The sequence below is a fragment of the Pan paniscus genome, chromosome 13 (assembly GCF_029289425.2).
Source record: "Pan paniscus chromosome 13, NHGRI_mPanPan1-v2.0_pri, whole genome shotgun sequence".
NCBI lineage: Eukaryota > Metazoa > Chordata > Mammalia > Primates > Hominidae > Pan > Pan paniscus.
In genome coordinates this window covers 80,840,703-80,868,343 of record NC_073262.2, presented here as the reverse complement: position 1 = coordinate 80,868,343, position 27,641 = coordinate 80,840,703, and the positions used below count along the sequence as shown (strand labels likewise).

General features: G+C 40.9%; 1 protein-coding gene across 27 annotated transcripts in view; it reads right to left on the bottom strand.

Moving 5' to 3' along the window:
• The window catches only part of OSBPL6 (oxysterol binding protein like 6), a 202,717-nt gene that overhangs the window by 173,142 nt on the left and 1,934 nt on the right, over positions 1-27,641 (bottom strand). For 3 of the 27 annotated variants that reach the window (XM_034954580.3, XM_034954581.3, XM_063595456.1), the window contains exon 2: positions 5,802-5,972. The exons of the other annotated variants lie outside the window; for them this stretch is intronic. The gene's annotated coding sequence lies outside the window, so the exon portion shown is untranslated. The remainder of the gene's footprint in view (positions 1-5,801; positions 5,973-27,641) is intronic. 27 annotated transcript variants of the gene reach the window in all.

Below are 27,641 nucleotides of genomic sequence, written 5' to 3'. Positions count from 1 at the left end.
CTCTGCCCTGTACAAATATTACTTCTTATAACAACATTTACTTTTCAAATGTTAAAAGAACTTACAATTAATTTTTATGCATACCAAGATTCTGTTTTATTTATTTATTTTTGAGACGAGTCTTGCTCTGTCACCCAGGCTGGAGTGCAATGGCGAGATCTCTGCTCACTGCAAGCTCCGCCTCCTGGGTTCACGCCATTCTCCTGCCTCAGCCTCCCAAGTGGCTGGGACTACAGGCGTGTGCCACCTTGCCCAGCTAATTTTTTGTATTTTTAGTAGAGACAGGGTTTCACCGTGTTAGCCAGGATGGTCTCGATCTCCTGACCTCGTGATCCGCCCGCCTGGGCCTCCCAAAGTGCTGGGATTACAGGTGTGAGCCACCGTGCCCAGCCGATTCTGTTTTATCAGCAAACCTTTGCTTTGGGCCAAGATTATGAAATCTCTCTGTAATATCTGAGTCTCTACAAATTAGAATATAGAAGGTTTATGGACATCTATGGATTTTAGGTAGATGAATGAACCAAGGATTAAAATTACATCACCATCATCAATTCCTGTAAACCAGGCTGGTGGCAGGAAAGGCTGCAGCCTGGGGTTGCTCTGTGACAACTACAGAAGCAGAACTTCCTGGGGCTGGAAGAGAACGTGCTGCAAACCATCACTGCTTACAGTCTCCATAAAGGTGACTCTTTAGTAGACGACTTCCTTCATTCCTCTCCATTCCCAATGCATAACATAGAAAAAGAGAGAGAAAAGTTGGTAGTGTGGCAGAGGACATGGGATGCGAAAGTGTGCACACTTTCAAACACAGCACTCCTTGGTGATTTACTCCAGTGGGAACAATATAAATGCTATGCCTGTGACAGGTCACTTCACAGTACAGATCTGAACTCAGGAAAGTGAAGCCATTGATTTATACCTGTCTGCCAGGTAAAAGTATCTAAAACATGCTACTTCATGTATTGATTGTGAAACCAGCCCTCCTCCCTACTCCCCAAAACATGGTTGGTTGACTGAGTCAATTATCCTGTGAGTATCACTCACTGACCAAAGCTACATCTTTGCAAAGCCAATCCTCATCTCTGTAAGAATAGACTGTACTTGGCTGATAGACGGTGCTTACTGATGATCAGCTAAATCACTGTAGGAATATTTAGAAGTTTACTACTTGAAAAGGCCAGTGAAAAATGTGTGACACGTACATAATCGACAAAGATTTCTGATCAAATAATTATCTTAGAACTTAACATACATTTCCAATACACCATGCTCATAGCTTCATCTACTCTTTCAGAGTATTTCCTTCAGTTTCGCTCAATAATGACCCAGTCACGTATTAAAGAGCTGTATATTATCTTTACAATGCATTCTTTCAAGTAGTACTACCTGCTTATTAGATGTTTCCCAGTGATGTTTCTACCCTACACTAAAATAGTTGACAATACCCTGTGGTCACCCAAATTTAAACAACTTCTCTCAAATTCTTTATTTTTATTCAATTTATATCTATTTATCTTCTTTTCTTATTCTTTCTCTGGCCATCTCTAAACTGCACACAATCAAGATTTCCACAGGCTGTTTTTGGTGGTTGGAATTTACATTTGATATGAATAGTCTAGTTGAAATAGCCAAGCCCCAGAATGGAGGGGGAAACAAAGAGCTTCTTTACCTCAGAGAGCCCTGAGCTGCCTCAATGGGCTGAAGAGTCAATTACCTCTGAGCTAAACCCACCAGAAAGCCGGCACTCTGGGCAGATCCTGGCTTAATGGACACAGCCTGGGTCTCCCAAGAGGGCGATTTTTTTCAGATGCTTTCACTGCTCAGCCACACTCCAGCAATGTCCTGTTACTGCATATTTCCATGCAGCATCTCAGCAACATCCTAAAAATCCAAGATCGATGAGAATATCCCCCTTTAGGAGATCAACCTGATGTCAGCAACAGAAGTAGAACCATAAGTGACAGAGTATGGCTGCATAGACAACTCATCTGCTGCTGCTGCAACATCACATTTTACTTTCAACAGAAAAATACATTTCAGCTTCTGCATTTTTCCCTACGAAATTGAATAAGGATGTGTACTATGAGATATATTTTATAAACAAAGATTTCAAATTCCAATAAGAACACTATTCATTTTTTGGCTGGGCACAGTGGCTCACGCCTGTAATCCCAGCACTTTGGGAAGCTGAGGCAGATGGGTTGCTTGAGCCCAGGAGTTCAAGACCAGCCTGGGCAACATGGCGAGACCCTGTGTCTACAAAATGATACAAAATTTTAAAAAAGGCCCAGCCATGGTGGTGTGCATCTGAAGTCCCAGCTACTAAGGAGACTGAGGTGGGAGGATCACTTGAACCTGGGAGTTAGAGGTTACAGTGAGCCAAGATCACCCCACTGCACTCCAGCGTAGGTGACAGAGTAAGACCCTGTCCACCCGCCTCCCCAGCCCCCCAAAAAAGAAGGAGATTGTTCATTTTTTAACTTAAAAAAAGGCGGGGGTGGGGGTGGAGGATATACTTCCCATTAATCCAAGGTAGTCAATCAGCAAAATGGAACTCGATGTCTAAAGCCTCAGCCAAACCAGTTTCCACATTCTAGCATTTGTTATGTGTATGCCTCAGGTTCTATCAGCACATAGTAGTTATTACATTTGAGCTATGGGGGAACAGACACCTCCATGGTCAGCTTTTAGACCTACAGCATGACATTATCCTCTGTCGATATCTCCAGCCTCTTTCCTAAGCACTCGAAATCTTAAAACTTTCAGTATTAATCATATTTTTATGTTTCTGAAATCCCCAGACCACCACTTAGGAGGACATCCTGAACCTGTTGCCTTGAAATAGCATTGCTCGGAAGGCAGTGAGGATGATGGCGAATGTGGTTATTTTAACCTATCCAGCCTGCTAGGATTTATTGTCCACAGTTCAGCACATTGAAGATGACATGCCACAGTGTCACTAATTGCTCCTGACATGTGAGGTTTACCACTGGAACCTCTGAATATAAAATGGGTCTTGGATTTAACAGCACGTAATTAGTTGCTGTTACACTCCAAAAGTAGAATCTTGCTGGAAAGGGGTCCGATGGGATGGCTTTCAGCAGCAACACGCACTGATTATAAATAATTACTTGCCAAGAATCAGCCATTCGGAGGCTGACACATATTTCAGTTTCCCTCCCCAACACCCTAGCCTAATACCTGCTACAAAACTCACTTTCTCTGGCTCCTCATTGATTCTCATGCAAATGACACCCTTGGCCCCTAGGGTGCTATCTCCAAACCCAATTGTTATGGAACTAATACCCTTAGGCCAGATTGTAGGATTAAAGCACCACAGGTTTTGAAATTCACCTTGGGATCTGGAAACTTGGCTTTGCCACCTACTATTTTTTATTTTCAGTAAGCTGTACTACTTCTGTGCTTCCATTTCCTATTTTGTAAAATGGGGATAGAAATACCTACTCCAAAATGTTGTTGTGTGGTTTAAATCTGAATATAGATGATGCAACCAACCCAATTCTTGGCCCACAGTAAGCATTCATTAAATGGTATCTTTAATAAAACTCCATTTTTTTACAGTCTATCACTAACAGTCTATTTTATGTTGGTCTTGCTCTTGAATAAAGGCAAATTGGACAAGTAGGATTACATCTAGAATCCTTCAGGCTACAACAAAAAGGGAATCGAGTCAAAGCGGGTAAGTAGGGAAACAAAACTGTCAAAGACAGAAGAGTCAGGAGTGGAGAGAATAAAAAAAAAAGCAAAGAATTATGTACAAGAGGTAAAAATTCAGGTCTAATTAAAAAGGAGCAGGGATAGGCTGGGTGTGGTGGCTCACATCTGTAATCCCAGCACTTTGGGAGGCTGAGGTGGGCAGATCACGAGGTCAGGAGTTCAAGACTAGCCTGGACAACATGACAAAACCCCATCTCTACTAAAAATACAAAAATCAGCTGGGCATGGTGACGTACACCTGTATTCCCAGCTACTCGGGAGGCTGAGGCAGGAGAATCACCTGAACCCGGGAGGCAGAGGTTGCAGGGGGCAGAGATCGTGCCACTGCCCTCCAGCCTGGGCAACAGAGCAAGACTCCATCAGAAAAAAAAAAAAAAAAAAAAAAGAAGGGGGATAAAAGACAGGGAGAGAAAAAAGTCAGTAAAAGAGGAAGAAGTTGAAAGAGAATCATGGAAAAGATGGTAAGGAGATGTTTGAGAAGCAAACAAGGGGAAAGCCATTTCCATTACCAACCCAGAATACCTCTATTAATAGAATGAAGAGCATTTTGTCAAGAATAGCTTACCTTCCTATAGCATGCTCTCTCTCTCTTTTTTTTTTTTTAATTTTTTTAAATAATGCTTACAGATTTATCTGTTTGCCCTAAGGACTCACCCAACAAGAGAGGCCAGGCAGAAACTGTTATCCTCAATTTACATCTGAGGACAAAGAGTCAAGAGGCTGACTTGTCTACAGATGGACCACGTAGGCATTTTCTACTTGTAAAATAAAATCTTTAACACCTTCCAACCTCCTTTTTAAAAGCACAGTCTGGTTAGCCTTTTATAGCAGATACAAATTCTATCCTATTCTGGTCAAAGAAAAAGGAAATTAAAACTTTTTTGGGCTTGAGGGAAAGTTCTTGAAACCTTAAAAAATTTATTTTAAAACAATTTCAAACTTACAGGTAAACTCTCAGAACAGTACAAAGAACGTCCATATCTGCTTCACTCAAAAACCCTATTGAAACTGCCAACCACTGATACAAAAGTTAGGAAGAAATTACTTGGGCAGATAGTGAGGACACGGAAGTCCTCCATAAGGTTTTCCTTTTCATGAAACCAGCCCCAAATTATTTTCCTTTCTAACAATGAGTAGCTTGTAAAATTGAGCTGCAGACATAGATGCCGGCAGTTGTGCCAATCATGTTCGAGATGGCGGCTCCATCTTCCCTTCTCTTTGTCAGCCACCGGTACAGTAAGAAGCAGACAAGATGGTTCAGATCAACTGGAAAGGCTATTTGCATAATAAGATTAGGGTGGGGCAACCAGCCTTCCCTATGCACTATGTAAATGTCATACCTGATGGAACCAATCTGTGAGCCCTATGTAAATCAGACACCACCTCCTCAAACCTGACTATAAAATCAGGCACATTCACCACCTGCTGGTCCCTTCCACTGGGAGACCCCTTTCTCTATAGAGAGAGCGGTTTCTCTTTCTCTTCTCTTCTGCCTATTAAACCTCCACTCCTAAACTCGTGTGTGTCTGTGTGCTAAATTTTCCTGGCGTGCGATGACGAAACCCCGAGTATACACCTCGGACAATGTAGCCACTTCACCATCCCACTGACTTCTTTTGTAGCAAAAGGATTCAGTTCAGGATCATTCATGGTATTTGTCATGCCTCTCAGTTTCCTGCAATTCAAAACAGTTCTTTGGTCCTTCCTTGAGTTTCATCACCTTTAAAAATACTCTATTTTAAAATAACTTAAGTTGCATGAACAGTACAAAGAACTCACACTCCTCTTTCCCTTTCACTTAGACATTGGATTATTTAGTCTTCAGCACTTTCTGAATCATTTAAGAGTGAATTGTGGATATGATGCCCCTTCACTCCTGTATATTCCAGTATGTATTTCCCAAAACAAAGGCACTCTCTTATATAATAATCATCTGACTAGCTCAATCAGTGACTGAATGCTAATAGAATATTACTATCTAATTCACAAATGCCATTCAGCTCGTCCCAACAGTGGCTCTTTCTCCTTCCAGGCCCAGGATCCAATTTGGGACCATGCATTACATTTAGTTATCCAATCTCTTCTTCAGCGTGGAGTAGTTTCTCGGTCTTTCCTTGCCTCTCATCCTTGACAGTTTTAACGAGCCAAACCTTTTATTCTCTCAGATGACTCAGGTCACCCTCAATTTGAATCCATCTGATGTCTCCTCATGACCAGACTCAGGCCACGCATTCCTGGCAGGAAGATGCCAAAAAAACATAAAGTCACCATTTTCCTCCTCGTAATTGATAGGTACGTTGTAGAGAAACACTATGAGACTATGCCAATATCCTGTTCCTCAAGCCTCCATTCTTAGCATCCACCAAACTTAGCATCCATTGACAATTCCTGCCTTAATCAATCATCACTATGTTTGCCAAATGGTGATTATTCTAGTTCCTACATTCCTCCTACATTCATTGGTCAGCATTCCCAACCAATAAAAGAAGAGCTTCCTCTCTCTCACCTCCGCTTATTTATTTTTATCAACACAGACTCATTGAATCCTATTTCATGTAATGACTTACAATCTGTTACTCTCATTTATTTTGACACTCTAGTTTTCCCAGATATGGTCAGTGAGAGTCTTTCATACTTGCCTTTTTAAAAAGTAAATTGAGTGAATATGATTTCATGTACCAAGGGGTATATTCAGGGCCAAAAACCTCTGCTTTCTCAATTCACTTTGGGAGTTATAAGACAACACAGAGAAATCATTCATGAATGTAATCCTTTTTTCCCCCTTTCCAATATCTACTAACCAACATTTAAATACAAACAGATATCCTCTTAGAATCAGCTGTCAGATAATATTTAAAGTGGCATGTCTATATTACCCTTCATAAAAAGATGAAAGACGTAAAAAATAATCTTTGGTATCAAGGTCCTATGGATTGATTTTGTACTTGCCTAGCCAGCCCCCTCAAATGAGTAAGTTAGGACCTTCCTCAAACTTCTCCCTTGGTTCAAGACCCTCCTTAGGTGATTTCACCCAGGCTAGAAATAATACCAGCCTCCAAACCAATAAATGAAATTGTGTGTGTGTCACGCACCAGACCCAGTGTAGATGCACAATACATAGCAACTCTTATCTTTTGTCCCCTTCACCTGCCCCAGAACTAAACATTCATTTTTCCTCCAGTACCACACACCTCCATTACTGGTCACCTCAAAGTCATCTCCTCAGTTGACAAAACTCTGCTAGTGCTAGAACCCAGCCTCTTTTTTTCAACATTGCTGCCAAAGTTTCAGCTCCAACTCCTGCCACTAACACTCTCCCTCCCTTCCCTTACTTCACCAGACTCCTCTCCCAAAATCACAGGAACATGACACTCCCCAAGAGAGAGGGCTTCTTCTCTCTCTGCAGAATAAAGCTGGGTCCCCAAGCTCTGGCAGCAAACTAGGTCTCTCTCGCCGTCTATACTCCAACCTCACAGAACTCTGGGCCTGCAATTAGGTTTTACTTATTTGTCTACCACAATCCAATGCAAAGCCTTGAAATTAGGTGGTATTCAGCCTCATCTCCACTGCCCTGCTCTGAGCTCAGTAAATGTTTGCTGTGATAACAAACAAAAAGGCACCTGTGGAAGACACAGTTGTCCACTTATTAGAAACACTACACATAAAAGGGCCAATTTTTCCAGAATTTTATTACTGATTCACATTTGAATAGTGACACATTTGTTTTGGATAGCAGAGGAATGAGGTTATTTGGCATACATCAGCAGAATAGGTAAAAACTTATTTTATATAGACATTACTTCCACAGCTCATAACTAATAAGAAACCCACTGAATAAAACATTTCATTACCATTCCCAATCCCAGAAGTACCAAGGTTTTTTTGTTTCTGTTTTTTCTTTTTTTTTTTTTTTTAAAAAAAAAGGATAATTTTGCTTTTAAACCAGTACTTTGCATCAAAGACTTATTTGATGGTCAATTTTATGTGTCAACTTTGTTACAAGCTACCGTCTAGTTATTAAACCAAACACTAATCCAGGCATTGCCGTAAAGGTTTTTGTTTGTTTAGAGACACGGTCTTGTTCTGTTGCCCAGAGTGAATGCAGTGGTATGATCACAGCTCACAGCAGCCTCGATCTCCTGGGCTCAAGCAATCCTCCTGCCTCAGCCTCTTGAGTAGCTGGAACTACAAGCATGTGCCACCATACCTGGCTGATTAAAAAAAAATTTTTTTTTTAAGAGACAGGGTCTCACTATGTTGCCTAGGCTGGCTTCAAACTCCTGGGCTCAAGTGATCCTCCTGTCTCAGCCTCCCGAGTAGCTGGGATTACAGGCATGAGCCACCGTGCCTGGTTCCATGTGAAAGTATTTTGTAGATGTGACTAAAGTCCATAATCAGTTGACTTTAAGTGAAGATTATAAGTGGGCCTGATTGAATCAGTTGAAGCCTTAAGGGCGGGGCCGAGTTCCCCGGGAAGAAATTCCACCTGTGAACAGCAGCCCCACCCTGTGCCAGAGAATTCCAGCCTGTTTGTCCAGACAGCCTGTCCTATGGATTGATTTTGTACTTGCCTAGCCAGCCCCCACAAATGAGCAAGCCAATGTGTGCAATAAATCTTTTATCTTCTATCGGTTGTGTTTCTCTGGTAGAACTCTTGACCAATCTACTTCCAGAATGAAAGGGGAAAGAGGATGTAACAGCTGAACAGTTAGCAAGATCTATATAAGGCCTTTACAGGATTGCCTTATTTTGGAGTGGGAAGTAGTCAGGCTCCTAGAACATCAGATACCCCATATTCAAACATAAGTTCAAATACATATAACATATGCCACGGCTTCTGTCCAACTGCATTCATTACACATTCAGTTGGCAAATATTTGTTATGAAAGGCACTGGGGAGAGAATAGTGTGCCAGACAGGCATGGTCCCTGCTCTTAGGGAGTTTACAGGATAGTGGGACATCATCAGTCATCAAACAAGTAATTATACAAATACTTGATTAATTATAATTATAATGAGTGCTGGGAAATACAGGATGCTGTTGGCATATTTAGTAGGGGAACTAACCAACTGGGGAGGGCTTTTGGAAATGCCACCGAGGAATGACACCGAAGATGAGAAGGGCAAGCAGGCAGTAGCTAGGCAGAGGACAGGAGGAAGAGCAGTCCAGTCACAGCAGACACTTGTGCAAAGGCCTTATGCAGTAAACCATCTACATGAATTCAAGCACCTAAAAGATGACCAGTCGGTCTGGGCTGTTGTAAATTAGGAATGGGGAACATATAAGTTCAAACAGCCACACAAATAAAAGACAATGATTGGTCAAATTTGTCAAATAACTGACAGCAACTGCATGTGTTTAAGCACATAGTGACATGATCAGACTTGTGCTTTTAATATTTTCCTAGCAGGTGTGTATAGTTTGGCAGGAAGCAAATTGGATTGATGGAGACCAGTAGCAAGGCTTCTGTTACAGTCTAGGAAGGAGACGATGGAGGCATGAAAAAGGGCAGGGTGATGAGGATGGAGACACATGGTTAGCGGTAGAATCAACAAGACATGGAGTTTAGTGTTGGGTGATCTCCCAAGTGGAAGAGCCGGGGCAGGGTGGGAAAGGGTGGATTTGGGAGGGACAATCATGGTCTACGGTTCTGTTTTGGGCATGCACAAGTTTGTAATTCCTGTAAGATAACCATACGAAAATGTGCCTCTGGAATTCAGAAGGGACCTGGCCCAGATAGATAAATTTGGAATTTGCTAGCAGAGTCAGAACTTGATGCGGTCAAGCAGGGAGGCAGTATGGAGTGAGAAGACTGAGGATAAATTCCTGGAAGCACTGACATTTTAGGTGGGTGGAAGAAGAGCTTCCAAAAGTATCTAAAGAGGAGCAATCAAGAGGGTCCGTGCTCGGCTGGGCGTGTTGGCTCACGCCAGTAATCCCAGCACTTTGGGAGGCCGAGGCAGGCGGATCACGAGGCCAGGAGTTCAAGACCAGCCTGATTGACACAGTGAAACCCTGTCTGTACTAAAGATACAAAAAATTAGCCGAGTGTGTTGGTGTGCACCTGTAATCCCAGCTACTCGGGAGGCTGAGGTGGGAGAATCGCTTGAACCCGGGAGTTGGAGGTTGCAGTCAGCTGAGATAGCACCATTGCACTCCAGCCTGGGTGACAAAGAAAGACTCATCTCAAAAAAAAAAAAAAAAAAATTATCAAGAGGGTCCTTGTTCACACAGGGCACACTCGTTTACATAAAAATGTTTTCCAATGAGCTATTTTAGTTTTAGCCTCTGCGTTTAAAAAATTGCATACTTTCACTGAAAAGGAAATAACCAAGTGTAAGGGGAAACCCCAATTATAATGGACACAAGTAATTTCCAGCTAAGGTGTTTTATACAATAAGTACCACCTCACTGATTACTGTTTGCAATAGTTATTCGGTCTTTGGGACCAACTGTACTTTCTGAAGTCACTTCTTCTTACTAATAGCTTGGCTCTTTATGTATAATTAGAGCCAATTCAGGCAATTAATTGTAAGGCTCACCTCAGAACACACTGCTTTAATCTTTCAGAAATCACTCTGTGTCACATTATTCTAAGAATGCCTCACTTGAAATAAAACACTGAACCGATAGGAAGTATTAATTTTAAAAAACCCTAAGAAGAGTGCCCTGGCCCCTAAAAGAATCACACAAATTAGCGCAGGCTCAGTGACTAAAAGAACTCGGGCTCCAGGAAAGGACATATTTAAATTACAATTGCACTCTGTCAGACTAGGAACACTTCTTGCCTTAATCCTCCCCATTAGCATGACACAGGGTATGTCAGGGAAACCTCTACAGTGTGCTGAGTTTCAGAGGGCAATTTGTAAGGCGGCCTTATTAGAGTTTATAAAAACAGGCCCAGCAGAGGCCTCACAGACTCAGCAGGCACAACAGCACGAGGCACAAGTGGGAGCTTAATGAATATTTGATGATGACATTTTTTCTCCCTTGCATGATATGGCAAGGCAGCCCCCAACTTCCCAATGGAACCTATGCCAAAACATGGGTTGTTCAAATTTATGACCTGGAAATCAAAACATATACTATTCCTTTAAAATGTGTTATAATTGGTGGAGTCCAGGCCATGTGGGAAGTCATAACAGAGTTAGAGTTCCTAACCACCACTTACAACAATGCTTTAATGAAGAAAACACAGTGCATTGCAATTGAAGATACCACTCCTCCAAGGAGAAGGGAAAGGGCTCATGTGGCTCCGAGCTGGGAATCTGGGCAGAGGGTAATGGTAGGGCAGCAATAAGGGACTGGGGCCAGTGGCTGACACCTGAGAGATCCAAAAGCAAAGATGAAGATGTAGTGGGTGCTTCAGAATGGGGTCAGGTAGAGACTCCAGCCCTGGCAGGGCTGCAGAGACAGAGGAGGGTAGGGAATCCCTATCAAAATGGCATCCGGCTGAGGTCAGGAAATAAGGAGCAAGTGCCGGAAGCAATCTTGCTCTGGCAGGAGCCCTGAGGAGACCGGAGGTCCTGGGGCTGGGACAAACTGAAAGCTGAGCCCTAGGCACAGTCAGATATTAATCAAAGACCATCCCCTTGGGCCCCAGGACACAAGGTTATCCAGTCTCTGAAACCATATTGAAAGTCAGGCACCTGCTTACCTATTTGCATACAGGGATTTTAGGATTAACTAAGTGGTTCAGGACCTCCTTGACTTTTTTGGGTTTTCGTTTATTTGTTTGTTTGTTTTTGAGATAGGATCTCACTCTGTAGCCCAAGTTGGATTGTGGTGGTACAATGATAGCTAACTGCAGCCTCAAACTCTCGGCTCAAGCAATCCTTCTTCCTTAGCCTCGTGAGGAGCTGGGACTACAGGCGTGCACCACCACACGTGGCTAAGTTTTTTATTTTTTTAGAGACAGGGTCTTGCTATGTTGCCCAGGCTGGTTTGAACTTCTGATCCTCCTGCCTTGGTCTCCCAAAGTGTTGGAATTACAGACGTGAACCACTGCACCTAGCCTTGATTTTATATCTTGCTATATCCATGTAGATAAATTCATGCCCTACACGAATATAGCAAGATACAAAGGCAAGAGTGAGTAGCTTGGGTTTAAACAACCCTCTACCCCTGTCCTTGTCCCAGCCTCTGAGCCATTCCAGCAGAGAGAGAGGTGTGGTTTTTTTTGTTTTTTTTGTTTTTTGAAACATTGTCTCACACTTGGTGCACAGGCTGGAGTGCAGTGGCGCAATCTGGGCTCACTGCACCCTCTGCCTCCTGGGTTCAAGTGATTTCACTGCCTCAGCCTCCCAAGTAGCTGGGATTACAGGCATGTGCCACCATGCCCGGCTTATTTTTAATATTTTTAGTAGAAGCGGGGTTTCACCATGTTGGTTGGCCAGGCTGATGTCAAACCCCTGACCTCAAGTGATTTGCCGCCTCAGCCTCCCAAAGTGCTAGGATTACAGGCATGAACCACTGTGCCCAGGCAAGAAGAGTCATTTTTATGTCCATTGTATATAAGGCATAATGTATCTACATTTATCTTCCTAAATTGATATCCAAACCCAAAAGGCCATCAAATAATATCCTTAGGTTGAATCATCTAACAGTAAAATACTAAGGTGTCCTAATTGCAGGGGAAGGTCAGTTTGAAAGTCTTTGCTGGATTTTTTTTAACTGTCAAATTTACTTATAGGTCAGGTGTGGTGGCTCATGCCTGCAATCCCAGCACTTTGGGAGGTGGGAGGATCACTTGAGGTCAGGAGTTCAAGGCCAGCATGACCAACATGGTGAAACCCCATCTCTACTAAAAAATACAAAACAAAGTTAGCTGGGCACGGTGGCAGGCACCTGTAATCCCAGCTACTCAGGAGGCTGAGGCAGGAGAATCTCTTCAACCCGGGAGGCAGAGGTTGCAGTGAGCCAAGATCATGCCACTGCACTCCAGCCTGGGTGATAGAGTGAGACCCTATCTCAAATAAATAAATAAATAAATAAAATTTACTTATAGTCTTTATCTTTAATAAAGTCTTATTTTTCAGAGTACATATGGCTATAGTATGGAAAGAAAGAAAAGCGGGAAAAAAAGGCACCATGTCTTGGGAAGCTTTTTAAGTTATTTAGTAGTTTTTTTTTTTTCTTAATGGTAGCCAGACCTGTAGCTTTCAGGCAAAAGCTTGTGAGATCTCTGTGAAATCTGCCCAGTCTAACAGGAAAACCTCAGGATACTGCTACTGTAGTGAGAGTGGGCTTCCTTACAGGACCAGCTCTGTCCATGAAGCCCTCAGTTTAAAAGGCCCACTTGAGTGCTTGAAGCTCTCAAATCAGCTCCCTTGGGGACTCACTCTTAAACAGAAGCAGGCAAGCCACAATCACCAGATATCTGAGGAAAAACTCAAACATGAAACACAGATCAAAACAAACATAAAGAAAGCCACTTGGAGGACACCAAGGTTTCCCTGTGCAGGGAGCAGAAAATGTCAATAACCTCAGAGGGGTGACAGAAGATATTGCATCATCCATCAAACAAGAAAGGGATGCTAAAAAAAGAAAGAAAGAAAGAAAGAAAGAAATTTCAAACATGCAAAACTCAATAGAAAAGCTGGAAAATTGCCTCTTTGAAAACCCAGAAAAAAAAAAGAGGAAAAGGGAAATAAAGGTGAGGAAATCACCCAGAAAGTAGGGCAAGAAGATTTAAAACAAAGAAATATGACAGCAAACATAAGAAAATTAAAGAACCAGTGAATCCAGAAAGTCTAATATCCAAATAATCAGAATTCCAGAAAAAGAGAACAGGGAAAAGTGAGGGGAAGAAAGCATCAATAAAACTAATGAAGATGTTTCAGATCTTAAAGACCTTAATTTTCCAGACTGAAACGGCACACCAAAGATGGACAAAAGATTGAACATAAAGAGAGAAAATACTACTAACTACCAGACAGAAAAACAAACTTAGGTTTTAGAATGGCTTTGGTCTTCTTAACAGTAAGTTCAGAAGCTAGGGGGCAGTGGACTAAAGCCTTGAATATTCTAAAGGAAAATTATTCCCAACCTTGAATTTTAGGCCCAGACTATAAATCAAGAATGAGAATAGTGTAAAAATATTTATAGACATTTAAGATCTCAAAAACTTTACCCTCTCAGGAAGCTAACGGAGGGTGTGCTACATTAAAAAGAAAGAAAGGGGAGGAAGGAAAGAAGGAAGAGAGGAAGGAAGAAAGGAAGGAAGGAAGGATGGAAGGACAGAAGGAGGGAAAGAGGGAAGAAGGGAAGGAAAAGGAAAAGGAAAGGAAAGGAAAAGGATGGGAGGGGAGGGAAATGGAGGGGAAGGGAGGGGAGAGGAGGGGATGGGAGGGAAGGGGAGGGGAAGGGAGGGGAGGGGAAGGGAGGGGAGGGGAGGGGAAGGGAGGGGAGGGGAGGGAAAGACAGAGGGACAAGCAAAGAAGAGGAAAACACGAAGACATAGAAAGCAGGAGATCCGATACAGAAGAGAGGTGTGTGTTGACAATAAAAAAGGTTTAAGATCAAAACATAAGCAAATAAGTATTTTGAAAGGATCCTGAGGGAGGATATCAAATGTACAGGAGATTTTTCTAAAGCTAAGTAATAACTGGTTTGAAAGAGTCTAAGAGGTAATAACTTCGAGCAAATTTTAAGAGCATTTTTTTCTTTCTCAACTATTTGATGATAAGTATTAATTAATATTCTATTGGATGGCACTTTGTTTCTTTCTTTCTTTTTCTTTTTTTTTTTTAGACAGAGTCTTACTCTGTCACCCAGGCTGGAGTGCAGTGGCACGATCTTGGCTCATTGCAACCTCCACCTGCCGGGGTTGAAGCAATTCTCATGCCTCAGCCTCCCAAGTAGCTGGGACTATAGGCACGTGCCACCACGCTGGCTAATTTTTTGTATTTTTACAAAAAATGGGGTTTCACCATGTTGGCCAGGCTGGTCTCGAACTCCTGACCTCAGGTGATCCGCCCACCTTGACCTCCCGAAGTGCTGGGATTACAGGCATGAGCCACCATGCCCAGCCCGGCACTTTATTTCTAATAAAACTTTGCTAATTGTCACACTGGCACACAAGTTCTCTAAATTCAGTCTCCATAATTTGGTTAATATTTGCTTATCATCAAATAGTTCAGAGAGAAAAACATACTCTTAAAATTAGCTTGAAGTTATTACCTCTTAGACTTTTTCAAACCAGTTACTACCTAGCTTTAGAAAAATATCTTGTACATTTGATATCCTCCCTCAAGTTTCTTTCAAAATACTCTCTCCATCTCCATCTCCCACCCTCCTCCCCAGACAAACACAGCAGCTCTAACTCCAGGTCAGCACACAAGAGGTTCTCATAGGTGACTTCCCCTGCATACTCATGGCATGCAGATGCTCCCAAATTTACTTCTGCAGGCATCTCCTGATGCAGATGTACTCACAGCTGGAAAAACCAACTGCAGTTGGCTGAAAAATACACACTGACCCCACCCTTAAAAAATTATGTTCACTTCCTAATCCCCTGAGCTTGTAGATATTACCTTATATGGCTAAGAGAGAATATTTTACCATATATGACCCCCAAACATATGATTAAGTGAAGGATACTGAGAGGAGGTGCTTATCCTGGATAATCCAAGTGGGCCTAAATACAATTACATGTATCCTTGTAAGACAGAGGCAGAGAGAGTTCTGACACAGACAAAGAAAAGGAGAAGACACACACAGAGGAAAAGGGGATGTAGAATAAAACAGAGATTTTGAGTTATGTGGCCATGAGCTAAGGAACACCAAGGACCAGAACCAGAGAGAATAAATTTGTGTTGTTTTAAGCCAGTAAGTTTGTGGTAATATATTACAGTAGCCATGGGAAACCAGTATACCACTCTGCCACAGCAGCACTCACAGGTGCACCCACACAAGGCCACCTTTATAGGCAGGGACCCACTGGCTATCGCTTTCTCTTTAAAAACAAAACAAAACAAACAAACAAAAACCCCAGCACTTTGGGAGGCTGAGGTGGGAGGATCCCTTGAGTCCAGGACTTTGAGACCAGCCTGGGAAACACAGCGAGACCTAAATTCTCTACTAAAAACAAAACAAACAAACAAAAACAACAACAGGCTGGGTGTGGTGGCTCACATCTGTAATCCCAGCACTTTGGGAGGCTGAGGTGGGCGGATCACTTGAGGTCAGGAGTTCAAGACCAGCCTGACCAATATGGTGAAACCCTATCTCTACTAAAAATACAAAAATTAGCTGGGCATGGTGGCAGGTGCCTGTAGTCCCAGCTACTCGGCAGGCTGAGACAGGAGAATTGCTTGAACCCGGGAGGTGGAGGTTGCAGTGAGCCGAGATCGTGCCACTGAACTCCAGCCCGGGCAACAGAGCGAGACTCCATCTCAAAACAAAAACAAAACAAAACAAAAAAACCTCCTGTAAGAAAGAGTTGGTAAAGAGCTTACTAAAGCCTTTGGTAAGTAAACTAAACCCTATGGTAAGTGATTCAACATAAATCAAATTTTCTATCCCTTTCTTCATCTTGAAAACCAAAGGCTGGATAATGATATCACTAAGTATACAGGTTATGTGACAGTGGCCTCTTCATTTTGTGCTGATTTTCTGTCCCACTGTCCACTGTATAGAGAGGAAGATGATCAAGTAAGGACACTGTTTTTCCTGTGCAGCCTGTGAACTCGGTTTCATTGCTATGTCATGCCTCATAATCCCTAACCACACAACTTTAAGTGCTATTTGGGTTCTCAGTTTCCTTTGTACTGACACAGTATATGCTAGCTTTTTCACCACACATAAACCCGAGACGGGTCTTTTTTGTTTCATTCTACCTGTTGGAAAATACTTTAGTTCTTCACACAAGACAAAAATTAGATGCCAGCTTTCTCAAAACAGCCAATAAGAGAAATCCTAAGCATGTGGCTGTGTAATACAGTATTAAAAAGAATTGTGGAAAAGTTGGATGCATCATCTGATTAATCAGCATATCGGGTAGGCTCGAGTAGTTGAAGGTTACTTACTAATTCAACTGTGACTAGATTTTAACAGTTTGAAATATCATTTTCAAAAAAGGCAAAATTAATACTTTTTTGCCCACCCTTTGATATTTTCATAGCCAAGAGCCAAATGCTTCTAAAGTGTGACAAATGATCATTCTAATTAAACTGATCAAACACTTAGCTGTGCTGCTTAGCGACATAATGCCCTTAAGAGGATTAGACAAACAATTCTGGAAATATACAAATCTATCATATTTATTAATGAATTAGTGTTTCAATAAGTGACTACATGTAACTTCTCATTTGTCCAAGTCGCTGACCTAAAATTGACTTGGGCATATATACCGGAAATATCTCCTGCTGTGCTGCTTGATTTTTTGTCCTCTGCACAGTGTTTTTGCTGAAAAGATCCTTCAGTAAAGTCCCATTTGTCTATTGTTTTCCTTTATCATGAGCACTCTTTATGTCCTGTTTAGGAAATCTTTGCTTATTTTCTTTTTCTAGAAGCTTTGTTGTTTTACCTTTCTCAGACCTACAATCTATCTGGAACTGTTATTAGAGATCCAGAACTTATTAGATCAGGTAGAATTCTAAGACTTCTTTCTCCCCCATCACTTCTCACTGTCATCATCTGGGGCTAACTACAGGCTCCCTTGTTTCTTTAAGGCCATTACAGCCATTGTCCACACCATAGAGAACTGAAGGCCGCTGAAGCTTCTTTTTTCTTCCCATCCACCAGCCTTCATCTTTGGCTTCCTCTCTTCCCTGTCTACTTAATCATGAGCTGTCACTTCAACCTCTTTTTAGCACTCTCAATTCCTCCCAGCTCACTGTCTCAAACACAAATCCCAACCCTGGCAAGGAAAAGGCATTATGGGCCAATTGGCTTTGGAGCTACAGGAAACTGGGTTTGAAATCTGATTATACAATTTACAAACTGCAGGAGCTTGGCAGTCAGTTGACATTTCTATTTTCTCATCTGTGAAACTGAGAAAGGCTGGGGCTCACGGTGGGGGAAGGTGGGGTACAGTGTGGGGGTAAAGGATTAACAATACCAACACCTTGTAGGCCTAATGTAAGGATGAGAAATAATGTATGTTAAGACCCTGGTGCAGAGTAGGCACTGAATAAGTAAATGAATAGTAGCAAAAAGGAATCAGTCAATGAATCAATAAAACTGCTAGCCAACTCACTCAACTGCATTGCTAGAGTAACTCTCCCTCTCAGGTGGGCTTCCAATGGTAAGCTCTTTCCTCTTCACCGCACTGGCTATGTTAACTTTTACCACAATCCCTCAAGACCTCCACTTCACTCCTCTGCCTGCCTCCTCACTTTCAACAGATATCTGGGGGACTTCTGCTTCTGGCCAAGATGAAGGACTGAATTTATCTTCCTGTTGGAGACAACCAAGAAGTGGACAAAACATACAAAGAAATAGTTTTCAAGATATTATCAGGCAACAAAAGACAGTGATCCCCAAGAGAGAGGAAAGGAGTGAGGTGAGTCCTAAGAAAGACTACACTAGGTTACTACCTTGAGTGAGTTTCCAGCAGTGGCACAGGGAGGGGGAACCCAGGCCCAGGGCAGCAGACTTGAGCTGACAGTTCAGAAAAACCAAGGCAGCTGTAGTCCAAAGGAAAAGGGAGATGTTCACAGAGAGATTTCCAGAGATCTGCAGAGAGTTCCCATCAAGAATTCAGTGAGGCCGGGCAGGGTGGCTCACACCTGTAATCCCAGCATTTTGGGAGGCCGAGGTAAGCGGATCACTTGAGGTCAGGTGTTCGAGACTGGCTTGGCCAACATGGTGTAACCACCCTCTCTACTAAAATACAAAAATTACCTGGGTGTGGTGGCATGCACCCATAGTCGCAACTACTTGGGAGGCCAAGGCATGAGAAACGCTTGAACCCAGCAGGTGGAGGTTGCAGTGGGCAGAGATCGCAGCACTGCACTCCAGCCTGGGCAACAGGGTGAGACTGTCTCAAAAAAAAAAAAAAAAAAAAAGAAAAGAAAAAGAAAAAAAAGAAAAAGAAAAGAATTCAGTTAAGTCATGCTCATAGGTATAAGGAAGCCAAAGAGGTTGGAGAAAAAGACACTAGAACGCACTAGAGATGACAGAACAGTGCCTACACTCACAGAATCAATAACAGTCTACTCCCACCTGCCAAACTAGAAAGCCTCATGATTCAGCGGACATTGGGTACAGTACACAGAAGGGTCTTGCCTAGTTCATGGAAACAATCAGCCTTAAATTGAGCACTATCTGGTCCCACTAAACAAATCTTAAAGCCAAGACCTTAAAGAATCAAACTATTTCTAAGTAAATTAATTGCATCACAGAACAAAGCTCAAGAACATTTACAGGAATGCAAAAATATCCAGCACCCAACAAGGTAAAATTCCCAATATTTAGCATCCAATCAAAAATTACCAGGCACATAAAGAAGCAGGGAAATATGACTCATGGTAAGGAGATCCTGACCCAGAGCTGTCACAAAGATTAGAATTAGCAAGCAAGGATATTAAAAACAGTTATAATTATATACCGTATGTTCGAAAAGTTAAGTAGAGATATGGAGATATTTTTAAAGACCCAAATAACACTTCTAGAGCTGAAAACTACAAAGTCTGAAATTAAAAATATATCCTTGGATGAGATTAATACTGTAGACATTGCCAAAGAAGAGATTACTAAATGTGGGCCAGGCACAGTGGTATGAGCCTATAATCCCAGCTACTCAGGAAGCTGAGGTGGAAGGATAGCTTGAGCCCAAGAGTTCAAGTCTAGCCTGGGCAACACAGTCTCACCTCATAAACCGAGGTGAGACTCTACCTCAATTTAAAAAGAAAAAAGTTAAAAGAAACTAAGTGTAAAGACACAGCAATAGAAACTATCCAAAGTGAAACAGAGAAAAGAGAACTTTAAAAAATGAACAGAGCCTCAGTGAGCTGTGAGACAACTTTAAGCAGCCTAATATACAGTACATGGACTCCCCACAAAAGACAGAATAATGAAGAAAAAACAGAAAACCACATGTGAAGAAATAATAGCAGAAACTTGTCCAACTTTCTTGAAAACAAAAATCCCACAAATTCAAGATGCTTAATGAATCTCAGTGGCACAAAAGACATAAAGAAAACCACATCAAGGTACATCATGATCAAATTACTCAACATCAATGATAAAAAGAATCTTTTTCTTTCTTTTCTTTTTTTTTTTTTTTTGAGACAGTCTCGCTCTGTCACCCAAGGTAGAATACAGTGGCACAACCTCAGCTTACTGCAACCTCCGCCTCCCAGGTTCAAGTGATTCTCCTGCCTCAGCCTCCCAAATAGCTGAGGTTACAGGTGCCCACCACCACGCCCGGCCAATTTTTGTATTTTTAGTAGAGACAGGGTTTCACCATGTTGGCCAGGCTGGTCTCGTACTCCTGACCTCAAGTGATCTGCCACCTCAGCCTCCCAAAGTGCTGGGATTACAGGCGTCAGCCACAGCGCCCGGCAGATAAAAAGAAATCTTAAAGCAGCCAGAGAAAAAAGATACAGTATGTACAAAGATAAGGATAATAGATTTCTCACTGAAAACAATGCAAACAGGAGGCTACATCTTCAAAACACTGAAAAGAAAAATACAGTCTACCTAGAATTTTATGCCCAGTGAAAATATCTTCAAAATTGAAGGCAAAATAAAGACACTTTCAGACACACAGAAGTGAAAAAGTTATCACCATTGGAAACAAGAAATGTTAAAGGAAGTCCTTTTAAGCAGAAAGAAAATGATTCCAGATGGAAATATGCATCTGCAAAAAGGAATGAAAGGCATCATAAATGGTAAATACATAGTAAATATATGATTTTGTAAATTATCATCTACATATCTTCAAAAGATAACTTTTCAAACAAAAGCAGTAACAATATAATGTGGGGTTTATTACATAAATATGACAACAATAGCACAAAAGTCAGGAAGAGAGAAAATAAAGTATATTATTATAAGGTTCCAATACTATAAGCACTCACTGTAGTGTCAGATTGGAATGGCTGATTAAAAACTGACCCAAAGTCTATCTGGATTCTGCCATTCCCGAAAGATCTATGAGCCTACTATGTGACTTGATCTTAAAGCTGACATCATATCTGATAAAGCACTATAACTGCAGTTAACAAGCACATGTAAGAATGGTCATGGGAACACTAACTGTCAGGCACACTTCTCAGGTTGAAAACAAATGCCACAGGTCCCTGTCAGTATTTTTTCTACATCTGTACATATATGTTTTCACAAATTAACTCTAATGTGGACCATGTGCCAGGTCAGGATGATTTAGTATCCAGGCATGTGATGGTCAGTACAAGTCTGGCACTGGCTCGGACACCTCACCTCTCAGAGTCTCAGTTTCCTCATCTACAAAATTACTTCTAAGATACTTTCTGTGATTTGGGTAACGCTGGAAAGACTAATCTGCTAGTTAAGTCTTAGATATTGAGCCACTAAGAAAATATGTCTCTTGCCGGGTGCTGTGGCACACAACTATAATCCCAGGCACTCAGGGGGCTGAGGCCAGCAGCTGGAGGCTGTAGTGCACCATGATCATGTCTGTAAATAGCCACTGCACTCCTGCCTGGGCAACATAGTGAGACCCTCATCTCAAATAAATAAATAAATAAGAAAATATGTCTCTTGATACAAAATATTCTCAAAGTAATCCCAAAAGAATCACTACATCGGAAAATGGCCATTTTTTCACTCTCAAGTTGTCATTTTGAGTTGCTTCTATGAAAATCAGATGCCTACAAACTGCTAACTCTCAACATTGCCCACCAATATTTTCTTTAGACAGAGTAACCATGATTCTTAATCTTCAAATCAGAAAGGTAAATTTAATCTTAATTCTAAATGAAATATTAATATACATTTGTAGAGTCTACAATTTTAGAAATATTTATTTGGGCCAGGCACAGTGGCTCACACCTGTAATCCCAGCACTTTTGGAGGCTGAGGCGGGCGGATCACAAGGTCAGGAGATCGAGACCATCCTGGCTAACACGGCGAAACCCCATCTCTACTAAAAATACAAAAAATTAGCCGGGCGTGCTGGCGGGTGCCTGTAATCCAGCTACTCGGGAGGCTGAGGCAGGAGAAAGGTGTGAACCTGGGAGGCAGAGCTTGCAGTGAGCCGAGATTGCGCCACTGCACTCCAACCTGGGTGACAGAGCAAGACTCTGTCTCAAAAAAAAAAAAAAGAAAAAAGAAAAAAAAAGAAAAGAAATATTTATCTGAAATTCCTAAAGCATTTCTGGAAGTCCTAAAGAAAATCTGTTTTAGAAAGAAAATATCAAGGAATTATAGAAAATATTAAAATCAAGGAACACCCCTGTACAACACTCCATCACCATCCTCAAAAATATATTACTAATTTCTTATAATAGTAATCATCTATGCCAGCAGAGGAAAAAGGAAGAAAGTTACATCATGATTTGTGGGCAGTTTTTAGAAGTGTCTGAAGAGCCAGGCACAGAGGCTCACACCTGTAATGTCAGCACTTTGGGAGGCCAAGATAGGAGGAGCACTTGAGGTCAGGAGTTCAAGATGAGTCTGGCCAACATGGTGAAACCCCGTCTTTACTAAGAATATAAAAATTAGCCAGGCATGGTGACACACACCTGTAGTCCCAGCTACTGGAGAGGCTGAGGCAGGAGAATCACTTGAACCCAGGAGGTGGAGGTTGCAGTGAGCCGAGATTGCACCGCTGCACTCAGGCCTGGGTGACAGAGAGAGACTCCATCTCAAAAAAAAAAAAAAAAAAAAAAAAAAGGTCTGAAGAAACAGAACCTTGCTTGCTTGCATTTAACTCATACATTATTGATTTGCATATAAATGTCAAATGGCCCATTTTAAAAGCAAAAAGAAGCAACTAAAAAGCTCCAGCACCTCCAACTTAAAGAAATGTGCTTTAATCTTTGTATATTTTATTGCTGGCTTTGAAAAATGTAATCCCTAAACCTCATTATTTCATAAAATTTGGCCAGCTCACAAAGAAAAATTAGGCATTATTCTCGAAGAATTTTTTTAAAATATTTCTTACACAGAGAAATAATTGTCAGTTAGCTACCCAATAATGGATACTTTGAGACTAGAAGTACAGCACTGCCTTATCCAAATATGTGTTTTCCTTCAAAGTTTAAAGGGAAAAAGCTTAAAGTATTTTTTTCCCAGTGTTCCGAAAGATTAGAATGTAAACACAAACCAAACAGAACTATAATTAGCATTTCAAATGGCAAACAATGTACAGTGTAATTTTATACGAATCAATTAACAAAAATTGTATATTTATCAACACTTACTGAATGTCCACTATGTACAAGGCTATGTGATGTGGGAGTTAAAAAGATGAATACATAGAGCTTTCTAGTTCTATGAAAAGCCCCTTAATAGCATTAGTTTTGGGGATTTAACAAATGAAAAAAAAAAAAAAAAACCCTTAATGGTTATCTTGCAGAGGCTCCCCATGACATTTGAGCAGTCACTCACAGGCAGCTAAAGGTTGAAGACTCAATATCTCAGAGAGCCAGGCAACCATAGGATTTGGCCCCAAACCTAAGCAATAAAATCAGTCGGCCTTCTAGAAAGACCCAGAAAAACACTTAGCAGTAAATACCCAAGCATTCCCTCAGAAGCAAATTAACAGAAATATTAAGTGTGTAGAAAGAGTAATGGTAGGGGTTTAAGGGGGAAGAGAAGAGGACGGAAAATAATGTGTATTTTTATTTGTTTAAAGCAGAATTTCACAGTATAATCAAAATTTAAAATGCTGCCTTTGGATACTGACACATGAAAGCTCTCATTTGATTTAAGAAAATTGAGTTTTATGTTTATGTTTCTTTTAATCACACATAGGGATTATAATTTTGGTCATATTTTACTATCTGCCAGATAGTATTTATGCACTGAACATGGCAAAGCCTGAGTGAAGAAGAATCCACAACATCCAATGAATATATGATGCAGCTAATTTCCTCTCAGAATATAACAAATGTACAAACTGTCATATCTAATAGTCACTAAACACCAACAATATACCCAAGGCCAACTGAGTTAGACAAAGATGAATTTGAAAGAAATGTTCTATTTGAATGCTTATTACTTGAAAAACTGAGATCCAATTAAATTATCCTTGGTTATTTTAGCTATTGTATCTTTGGGGGTACTATTTCTATAACAACAACTCCCTAACATTGCTGGCAATATGTGGTGAGTTTTCACTCTGGGCCAGAAGTTCACAGAATATTTGACACAACTGGAGAGTTAAGCCCTAATAGTATGTCCATATTACACATAGTACGTCCACATTACAGATAAGGAAAACACCTTGGGCAGATTACTTAACCTCCTTGTGCCGCAGTTCTCTTATTTATTTATTATTTATTTATTTATTTATTTATTTATTTATTTATTTATTTATGAGATGGAGTCTCGCTGTCACCTAAACTGGAGTGCAGTGGTGCAATCTCGGCTCACTGCAACATCTGCCTCCTGGGTTCAAGCGATTCTCCTGCCTCAGCCTCCCGAGTAGCTGGGACTATAGGCATGCACCACCACTCCCAGCTAATTTTCGTATTTTTAGTAGAGACTGGGTTTCACCATGTTGGGAAGGCTGGTCTCGAACGCCTGACCTCAAGTGATCCACCCACCTTGGCCTCCCAAAGTGCTGGGATTACAGGCGTAAGCCACTGCGCCCAGCCTCAAAGTTATTTTTAAAAGGTATATAAGTTCAATAAGAAAGAAGCAATGACTAACATGAATTGACACTTGTAACATCTCCAAAAACCTGAAAAATCTAACCAATTACTTAAAATCCATTCATTCATTCCAAAAATATTTATTCAACACCCACCATGTGCTAGGTCCAGAGAATCCAGCAGTAGCTAAGCTAGATATTATCAATGAGGAGCATGTTCTCACTTACTTGTGGGAGCTAAAAATTAAAACAATTGAACTCATAGAGATAGAGAGTAGAAGGATGGTTACCAGACACTTGGAAGAGTAGTGGAGAAGCTGGGGGAAGAGTGGTTGGCTAATGGGTACAAAAAAATAGAAACAATGAATAAGTGAGCTGGGAGTGGTGGCTCATGCTTGTAATCCTAACACTTTAGGAGGCCGAGGCAGAAGGATCCCTTGAGCCCAGGAGGAGTTCAAGACTAGACTGGGCAACATAGGGAGACCCCGTCCCTTTAAAAAAAAAAAAAAGGAAAAAAAAGAAACAATGAATAATATCTAGTATTTGATAGCACAACAGGTGACTATAGTCAACAATAATTTAATTGTACATTTTAAAATAATTCAAAGAGCATAATTGGATTGTTTGTAACACAAAGGATAAATGCTGGAGATGATGGATACCCCATTTGCCCTGATGTGATTATTACACATTGTATGCCTGTATCAAAATATCTCACATACCCCATAAATATATACACCTATTATGTATCCAAAAAAATTAAAAATTAAAAAAAACTCTCTATATAAAGCAGACACCATATTGCATGTTTTCAAACACGAGCTTGGATATCTATTACCACATACTTGAGATGTTTAAACCTCACTAAAAGCTCCCACAGCAACTCCACTATTTTCTTTAAAAAAAAAAAAATTTTTTTTTGGCTGGGCACGGTGGCTCAGGCCTGTAATCGCAGCACTTTGGGAGGCCACGGTGGGCGGATCACGAGGTCAGGAGTTCAAGACCAGCCTGACCAATATGGTGAAACCCCATCTCTACTAAAAATACAAAAATTAGCTGGGTGTGGTGGCACGCACCTGTAGTCCCAGCTACTAGGGAGGCTGAGGCAGGAGAATCGCTTGAACCCAGGAGGTTGCAGTGAGCCAAGATTGCGCCACTGCATTCCAGCCTGGGCGACAGAGCGAGATTCTGTCTGGAAAGAAAAAAAAAATTGATACTACACGCCAAGATTCTTCATATTTCTTTTCATTATAGTCAAATACCTTTGACTCTCCTCTTCTTTTTTAGGACAGTAGTTTTAGTTTTTAAACTAATCCTTTTCATTTTCTCCAAACTTGAGAACTCTCATCTCAATCAGCAGTGCCTCCTAATGAGGAGCCTTGGATCTCTCCTGGTAGCCCCCACCTATCTGTTCCCTAAACTTAGTGTATAAATGCTTTGAGTGCTTCACTGTTGGAAAATTTCTCATGGCTCCCTCAACTTCTGTTCATATCATTTTCTAAGTCCACAACAGCCTTCCTCTTCTCAGCATGACCACTTCCTGCTCAACCTTTTTGCAAATTTCTTCCATGAACTCTGGGCAACTCATGCCTATGCATAGGGACTGCATCTTCATCTTTCAACTAATATCTTGTAGGCTTATTGTCTTGTGACAACTCTATTGTCCTTATTTTCTTTTTCCTTAGAACCTTAAAATATCATCACTGGTCCATGCATTATCCTCTTTCTTTTTTTTTAATACAATATCTACCCCCATCGAAAGTTTCAATTACCCGTGGTCAATCTGGTTCTGAGAATAGGTAAATACAGTGTAATAAGATAATTTGAAAGAGAGAGAAACCACATTTACATAACTTTTTATTACAGTATAGTGTTAATAATTGTTCTGTTTATTATGATTGTTAATCTCTTACTGTACCTAATTTATAAATTAAATTTTATCATAGGTATCTATGCATGGAAAAGAAGCATATACATAGGGTTTGGCACCATCGGAGGTTTCAGGCATCTACTAGGGAACTTGGAACATACTCCCTTTGGATAACGGGGGGAATTACTGTACAATGATCACCTAGGAACTCACCATGAAACCCAAGGACTAGGTCATTATCAATAACTAACATCCATGTGTGTGTTCCTCCTCACATGCTACCCTCCAACCATATAAAAGATAACTGCCATTCTAAGTTTTACGTTCATCATTCTCTTGCTTTCTAAAAAGATATGTATTTCAACAGACATATATGCAAAACAGAAGTGCATGTTTTTATTTAGTGTTTGTATTTGGTTGTTTCCCTGGCTTATGTAAATTAGTACAACCATTTGGGAATATAATTTGGCAATACTTAATAAGTTGAATATTCACATAACCTACAAACCAGCAATTTTATTCCTTGGTATTAACCCAAGAGAAACACTGGCACGTGTGCCCAGGAAACAAGAATAATCAGAGCAACACTGCAATATCTCAAAAAATAAAAAAAATAAAAAAAAAAGGTCACTGAGAAGAGAAGAGAGAAACATACTGCGTTATAAGACACATAATGGAATATTTTACTGCAGTGAAAGTCAGTGAACTACAACTACATACAGTATGAATGAATCTAGAGATATAATATTGAGTGAGGAAAAAAAAGTTCCAGAAGTCAATGGATACTATGAGACCCTTTTTCCCCCAAGATTTAAAACAACTTTTTAAAAAGTATCATAATTATGACCTAACCTTTGCAGCAAAACAACAAAATCCTTCTTTTGAGAATGTATGCCTTACCTTTCAAAACTAGTCCTACCTTTCAAAACTAGTCTTCTCTCTAGTCCAACAGTTTCATGAGTAAAGTCATAAGAATTTTTATCTCCTTATGCAGTTTACCTAATCCGGTATCTGTGGTGGTACTAAAACCTCCAACCACAAAGATTTCATCTTGGAAGGACTTTATTTTTCTCCTTGAAGTAAAGTTAACTTAAGGTTAGAGCAATCTAGGGATAAGAAAACTTACATATGTGATCCTATAAAAGTCCAGCAGAACTACCTCATACTAAAGCCAAGAGTCACCTGACAAGTCATAGTAATCTGAAACTGAGGTACCGCCAAAGGTAATCCATCCACTGAATGTATAATGGCGTTATCAACATTGCATCCAAAAATATGAGCAAAAC